We start from the raw sequence: 7,846 nt of genomic DNA, 5'->3' as shown, positions 1-7,846 counted from the left end.
GCTTTTTGAATACCTATAGGCTGGGTGTGACTACAGGCGTGGGTAGACGACAGTCTTCCTGTTGGAGAGGGAGAAACTCAGAAGCCAGGGCAGTGAGGGGCCACCCTCACTGATGTCCTACCATTACTCCTGATGTTTTCACAGAGAAAAAAGCTGAGAACCAGACGTTCAGAATATTTAAGGACCCTTGGGCGCGGTGTACGGGAGGAACAGTGCGTGACTGCAACAAGGAAGCATTTACTTGGAAGGACCAGGGGGTTGAGGGATGAATGAGGAGGAATGAGGGCATCTTCCCCCCACTCCCCGCGCCCTGCTCTTTATGTATTTGAATATATGCAGAACATAAGTCCAGGAAGACATACACTGAAATTTGGCAGTGGGAAAGACGGCATTTATTTTTATTTATTTAAATTAATTAATTAATTTTATTTATTTATTTTTGGCTGTGTTGGGTCTTCTTTGCTGCACGCGGGCTTTCTCTAGTTGTGGCGAGCTGGGGCTACTCTTCATTGCGGTCCACGGGCTTCTCATTGCGGTGGCTTCTTTTGTTGCCGAGCACCGGCTCTAGAGCGCAGGCTCAGTAGTTGTAGCGCACGAGCTTCGTTGCTCCGCGGCATGTGGGATCTTCCCGGACCAGGGCTCGAACCCGTGTCCCCTGCATTGGCAGGCAGACCCTCAACCACTGCGCCACCAGGGAAGCCCCGGAAAGAGGGCATTTATGGGTGGTAGGGTTAACAGTGCTTTGAATGCCCGTTATACTTGTTTGAATTCCTTAACTTTGTATTTTATGATGTGTATTTTCTCTTACCCCCACCACAAATAATAGCTCTGTTTACATTTTGAAAGGAAGGCCCCCTCCATGGCTTCTCCAGTATGTGCTCCTGAATTCAAAGACATTATGGTCTGACGGTACCGGTGCAATACCGAGCTTTCCTACCTCACTTCTCCCTGCTTCTTGTTTAGAACTTAAGGGACCACCAGCTGAAAACTGTCCCATGCCTTTTTTACCTCTGCGTATGCCACCCCCATACCTCAAGTCTTAGTCCAGGCACTGAGATTCATATAGGTAACCCCAGCTTCCAGAAAGCTTACCTGCGCCCGCCTCTTCTCCCGCTGGCCTTTCTAGGCTCCCAGTGTCACCCTCACCTTACTCCTGTGGTTCTGAACACTTAGCATTCTGTACGTCTCTGCCCCACTGCGTTCATAGACTCTGAGCTCCAGAGGGCTAGGGCCTCCACTTCCAGCCCAGATGGCTTTGTTGCCTTATGTGCAGTGCATTTAGAAGTGTTCCTCTAGAGGCACTCAGTGAGTGCTCATTGGGCAGGGATGAGGGAGAAGGTGCCCAGGTGGGTGTCAGAGCCCTCTGTGCATTGTCTGTGCTTATGCTACCAACATCTGAGGAACTTTATACTTTCATCATGGTGTGGGAACCCCAAGCTGAAATATAACTAGTCTTGGGAACTTCCCTGGTGGCGCAGTGGTTAAGAATCCGGCTGCCAGTGCGGGGGACACAGGTTCGAGCCCTGGTCCGGGAAGATCCCTCATGCCTCAGAGCAACTAAGCCCCTGCGCTACAACTACTGAGCCTGTGCTCTAGAGCCTGCGAGCCACAGCTACTGAGCTCATGCGCCGTAAGTACTGAAGCCCGGGTGCCTAAAGCCCATGCTCCACAATGAGAAGCCACCGCAATGAGAAGCCTGTGCACCGCAACGAAGAGTAGCCCCCGCTCCCCGCAGCTAGAGAAAGCCTGCGCGCAGCAACGAAGACCCAACACAGCCAATAAATAAATAAATAAAATTTATTTTAAAAAACAATAGCAACAAGATAGTATTTATCCCCTTCAAAAGGTTCTTCATACCCCTTTGTAACTCCTCCCTGCTCCCCCATCTCACCAGGTGACCACTGAGCTGCTTCCTGGTGTATAGATTCGTTTGTAATTTTTAGAATTTTATATAAATGGAATCATAGAGAACTTTTTTTGGGGGGGGGTCTGGTTTCTGTCACTCAGCATAATCATTTTGAGATTCACCCATAATGTTGCATGTATAAATAGTTCATTTCTGTTGCTGAGAAGTATGCCATTGTATGGATATACCCCATTTTGTTTACCCATTAACCTGTTGATAGACATTTGGGTTGTTTCCAGCTTCTAGCTATTACAAATAAGGCTGCTGTGAACATGCATGAATGAGTCGTTTTCTTTTTCTTTTTCTTTTTTTTTTTGGCTGCGTTGGGTCTTCATTGCTGTGCGTGGGTTTTCCCTAGTTGTGGCGAGCAGGGGCTACTCTTTGTTGTGGTGTGCAGGCTTCTCGTTGCAGTGGCTTCTTTTGTTGTGGAGCATGGGCCCTAGGCATGCAGGCTCCAGTAGTTGTGGCTCACGGGCTCCAGTAGTTGTGGCTCTCAGGCTCTGGAGTGCAGGCTCAGTAGTTGTGGCGTACGCGCTTAGTTGCTCCACAGCATGTGAGATCTTCCCGGACCAGGGCTTGAACCCGTGTCCCCTGCATTGGCAGGGGGATTCTTAACCATTGTGCCACCAGGGAAGTCCCCATGAATGAGGACTTTGTATGGACATATTCTTTCATTTCTCTTGGCTTAATGCTTGGGTGTAGGATGATTGGATCATATGTTTAGATGTACGTTTACCTTTTTAAGAAACTGCTGCTAAATTGTTTACAAAGCAGATGTACTATTTTTTTTCTTCATATTTTCTTGGCCATGCCATGCCACACATGGGATCTTAGTTCCCTGACCAGATATCGAACCTGCACCCCTTGCATTGGAAGCATGGAGTCTTACTGACAGGGAAGTCCCGTGGATGCACTATTTTACATTCCCATGAGCACTGTTCCAGGTTCTCCACATCCTTGCCAGCATTTGATGTGATTAGTCTTTTCAGTTTTAGACATTTTTAGACGAGGTACCTCATGGTATCTCAGTGTGTTTTTAATTTGTTTTTACCTAGTGACTAATGAAATGGAGCATAATTTTGGGTGCTTATTTGCCGTCACTACGTCTTCTTTGCTGAGATGTCCAAATCATTTGTGCATTTATCATTGTTGTTATTAAGTTTATGTATATATTTTCCAGATATGTGATTTATAGATATTTTCTCCCTGTGGTTCGTCTTATTCTCTTATCAATGTCTTTTGAAGGACAAATTTCCTAAGTTTGATAAGGTACAATTTACCAACTTGTTCTCTTATACATTGCACTAAAATATCTGATATGAAAAATATACTGGATGGGTTTAATGGTAGATTAGACATTGAAGAAGAGAAGGTTAGTGAAATTGAAGACATATAAATAAAAAGTATAAATGAAACAGAAAAGCGAAACAAAATGAAAGAGAAAAAATAAACAGAGCATCAGTGAGCTGTGGGGCAAATTCCAGCAGCTGATACATGTGTAATCGGTGCCCCGGGGGTGGGTTTGCATTCTGGCTGGTTGTCAGAGACACTGCTCCTGGCCCTGCTTGAACTCTGGGGAGTTTTGCCTCTAATCCTGTTTGTTGGCTCCTTTCTTGGCCTGGTGATTCCCTCACACACACACTAGTCAGTCCTAAGCTATAGATTTTCACATCCTCTTTCTTTCTTCTTCTTCTTTTTTTTGTGGTACGTGGGCCTCTCACTGTTGTGGCCTCTCCCATTGCAGAGCACAGGCTCCGGACGCGCAGGCTCAGCGGCCATGGCTCACGGGCCCAGCTGCTCCGCGGTATGTGGGATCTTCCCGGACCGGGGCACGAACCCGTATCCCCTGCATCAGCAGGCGGACTCTCAACCACTGCGCCACCAGGGAAGCCCCACATCCTCTTTCTTATTCTGTGTTCTGCCCCCCCAAACTCCAGCCATCTTGGCCTCCCTGGCCTCCCAGATCCATCCACTCAACTCAGAACAATATTGGGTTCTGCCTGAGTTTCTCCTCCTTGCTCTGCATCCTGAAAATCCTCCAGACAATAAGCTGGAGCAGTCACAGAACTCAATTCATTTCTTTCCTTTCTCTCAGAGGTCATGGTCCTTCATTGCATTATAGCCAATGTATTTTGAACTGCTGTTTCACATATTTTGTATGATTTTTTAGTTGTTTCAGGTGAAAGGGTAATTCTGGTCCCTGTTACTTCATCTTGGCTGGAATCAGAAGTCTCACTAAGTCCATTTTAAAGGAGTGAAATGTGGGACTTCCCTGGTGGTCCAGTGGGTAAGACTGTGCTCCCAATGCAGGGGGCCCAGGTTCAATCCCTGGTCAGGGAACTAGATCCTGCATGCCGCAACCAAGGGGTCCACATGCCATAACTAAAAAAAAAGATCCCGCATGCCACAACGAAGATCCTGCATACTGCAACTAAGACCTGGTGCAGCCTAAATAAGTAAATATTTTTTTAAAAATATACATATAGGGCTTCCTTGGTGGCACAGTGGTTGAGAGTCCGCCTGCCAATGCAGGGGACATGGGTTCGTGCCCTGGTCCAGGAAGATCCCACATGCCGCGGAGCAGCTGGGCCCGTGAGCCATGGCCGCTGAGCCTGTGCGTCCAGAGCCTGTGCTCCGCGATGGGAGAGGCCGCAACAGTGAGAGGCCCGTGTACTGCAAAATAAATAAATAAATAAATAAATATATAAATTTAAAATAAAGAGAGTACAATGTGGAAACTCATCCTACAAATGTTAAGGTTATAATAATAAAGATAATATGGTACCACTGTACGAAAAGACAAACAGACCGATAGAATATCATAGCCCATAAATAGACCCATGCACCTGTGGGGATGTGGTGTATGATATGGGGCCACCACATACTGGAAAAGGTTGGATTGTTTCTGCAGACTGGATTGGGGAAATTGGCTCAGTGTGCTGATATAAAAAGTTGGATCCCTACCTCACCATATACAATGGGACCACTAGACAATTAAATATGAAAAGTAAAGTCATAAAGCCAGTCGAAAAAAATATTCTCATGGGGAACATTTATGTATTCTCTGGGTGTGCAAGGATTGCTTAACACCAAAAAAAATGCATACAACATATAGGGAAAAAAAAGATAGGTCTGATGATGTCATCAAAATTAAGGATTTGTTTTCAACAAAGGACACTGTTAACAATGTTCACAGTATAGGAGAAAATATTTGCAATATCTAGACAGTCGAAGGGGGGCTTCCCTGGTGGCGCAGTTATTAAGAATCCACCTGCCAGTGCAGGGCACATGGGTTCGAGTCCTGGTCCGGGAAGATCCCACATGCTGCAGAGCAGCTAAGCCCATGCACCACAACTACTGAGCCTGCACTCTAGAGCCTGTGAGCCACAACTACTGAGCCTGCGTGCCTAGAGCCCATGCTCCGCAGCAAAAGAAGCCACCGTAACGAGAAACCCACACACCACAATGAAGAGTAGCCCCCACTAGCCACAACTAGAGAAAGCCCGTGCATAGCAATGAAGACCCAGCGCAGCCATAAATTAATTAATTAAAAAATAAATAGTCAAAGGTATGTATCTAGAACTGTGCTGTTCAGTACAGCCCCACTAAATATATACGGCTATTTAAACTTAGGTTTAAATTAATTAAAACTTAAGATGTGGTTTCTTGGTTACACTAGTCACATTTCAAGTTCTCAATAGCCACAATCACTAGTAGCTACTGACTAGACTAGTGACTACTGTGAATCGTGTTCCCCAAAAGAATATGTTGATACCCTAACCCCTGGTACCTGTGGATGTGCCCTTATTTGAAAATAGGGGTCTTGGCAGATGGAATAAAATTAAATTATAATGGATTAGGAGACTTCCCTGGTGGTGCAGTGGTTAGGACTCCGTGCTCCCAATGCAGGGGGCCCGGGTTCGATCCCTGGTCAGGGAACTAGATCCCACATGCATGCCGCAACTAAGAGTTCACATTCCACAACTAAGGAGCTGGTGGGCCACAACTAAGACCTGGTGTAACCAAATAAATAGATAAGTAAATGAAATACTTAAAAATTATAGGGCTTCCCCGGTGGCGCAGTTGTTGAGAGTCTGCCTGCCGATGCAGGGGATGCGGGTTTGTGCCCCGGTCCGGGAAGATCCCACATGCCGCGGAGTGGCTGGGCCCATGAGCCATGGCCGCTGAGCCTGCGCGTCTGGAACCTGTGCTCCGCAGCAGGAGAGGCCACAGCAGTGAGAGGCTCGTGTACCGAAAAAAAAAAAAAAAAAAAAAAAAAAATTATAATGGATTAGAGTGGGCAGTAATACAGTGAGTGGTGTCTTTATAAGAGAAAGGAGATGGAAATTCAGACACAGAGGCTCAGAGGAGACAGACAGACAGGAGGAGGCCATGACAGGGGTGTCCTTGGAGATTGGAGTGATGTGTCCACTAGCCAGGGAGCCCCAAAGATTGCCGGCCACACGAGACACTGGAGAGAGGCATGAAATGGGCATGAAACGTTCCCTCAGAGTCTCCGGAAGGAACCACCTCTGGCAACACCTTGATTTCGGACCTCCAGCCTCCAGTACCATGAGAGAATAAATTTCTGTTGTTCTAAGACACCCAGTTTGTGGTTTTGTTACAGCAGCCCCAGGAAATTAATACAGCACAGATAACATTTTCATAATTTCAGAAAGTCCTATTGTACAGCACTGAGTATTTGTGGACCTCTTGAAAATCAAGAGGAAAAGGCCACAGCAGTGGGAAAATGTATAAAAATTATGAATAAGCAGTTATTCAGCAGGGAAATTCAAATGGCTAATAGGAATAGTAAGTGGTGTGCAGCCTCTCCAGTGATCAGAAGAAAGCAAATTAAAATCAAATCCAGTTACTGCTACACAGCCAACAGATGGGCAAAGGCTACAAAACTGAACAATACAGTATTTATGAGAAGTTGCGGAAGTAGAAACCTACCTGCCCTGCTGGTGGGAGTGTTGACTGCTTTGGCTATTAAGGACAAACATAATATTGGTGCAGTTAGGTACACACCCCCCTAAGATCCATTGCCCCTCACCTAGAGAAATCCTCACATGGGTCCCTGAGGAGTGTGGATGAGCGTTTTCATGTCGACATTATGATTAGCATTGCAGCTACCCGTGTTCCCTCAGGGCTGAGGACAAGTCAGCCTGGTGGACACACACTAGAAATTGCATGCAATGAACAGAAACAATTAAAAATTCGTGCATTCTGCAACGTGGATAAATCTCAAAGACGCGGTGTTGAGTAAAAATTTAAAACAAGATCAGCAGCACAACATCGGAGTGGTTGCCACGAGAGAAGAAGGGAGCGTGGGCATGGGCAGAATTCGTCGCACTGGAATCCAGGCTGAGCAGGACAGAGACCCCGGGACAGAGGAGGGAGAGAGTCCAGATAAAAGTGGGGGAGGGGAAGGAGAGGCAGATCTCAGACGTGTGAGGCCATGTAATTAACGCAGTGGTTAACAGCAGAGCTGGGAAGTTCTGAATGCTATCCCAGCCCACCCACTCCCCACCTAAGAGCGAGGTAAACCCAGCTTCGTTACCTGTGACCAAGGGGACAGAGCAGCGAGTGACTCCCACCCAGACTCTCCATAAGAAAAAAAGAAAAGAAGCGTGCTGACATCCCTGTAGGTAGAGAAGACAAGCCAGAAAGGCATGCCCCAAATCCAAGTAGACATTTTAACTGAATACTTCATCATAAGCTAAACAGAGTTAGGAAAACGATGAAAGTTACGAAAGAACACCCTGCATCAGAAATGGAGGGAACATTTTACTGAGGTCATTAGAAAAAATGAAAGTTTGAAAAGACAGCAGATACAGCATAGAAATGAAATAACATCTCTAAAGGAGGGGGGATACCTGGGACCTTGAAAGAAAGAGGCAGTGTGTGTGGCCCTTGGGCTCCTGACTTGAGAAGGTG

The sequence above is a fragment of the Kogia breviceps genome, chromosome 1, assembly GCF_026419965.1.
Source record: "Kogia breviceps isolate mKogBre1 chromosome 1, mKogBre1 haplotype 1, whole genome shotgun sequence".
Taxonomy (NCBI): Eukaryota; Metazoa; Chordata; class Mammalia; order Artiodactyla; family Physeteridae; genus Kogia; species Kogia breviceps.
Note: the sequence above shows the minus strand (reverse complement) of the source record.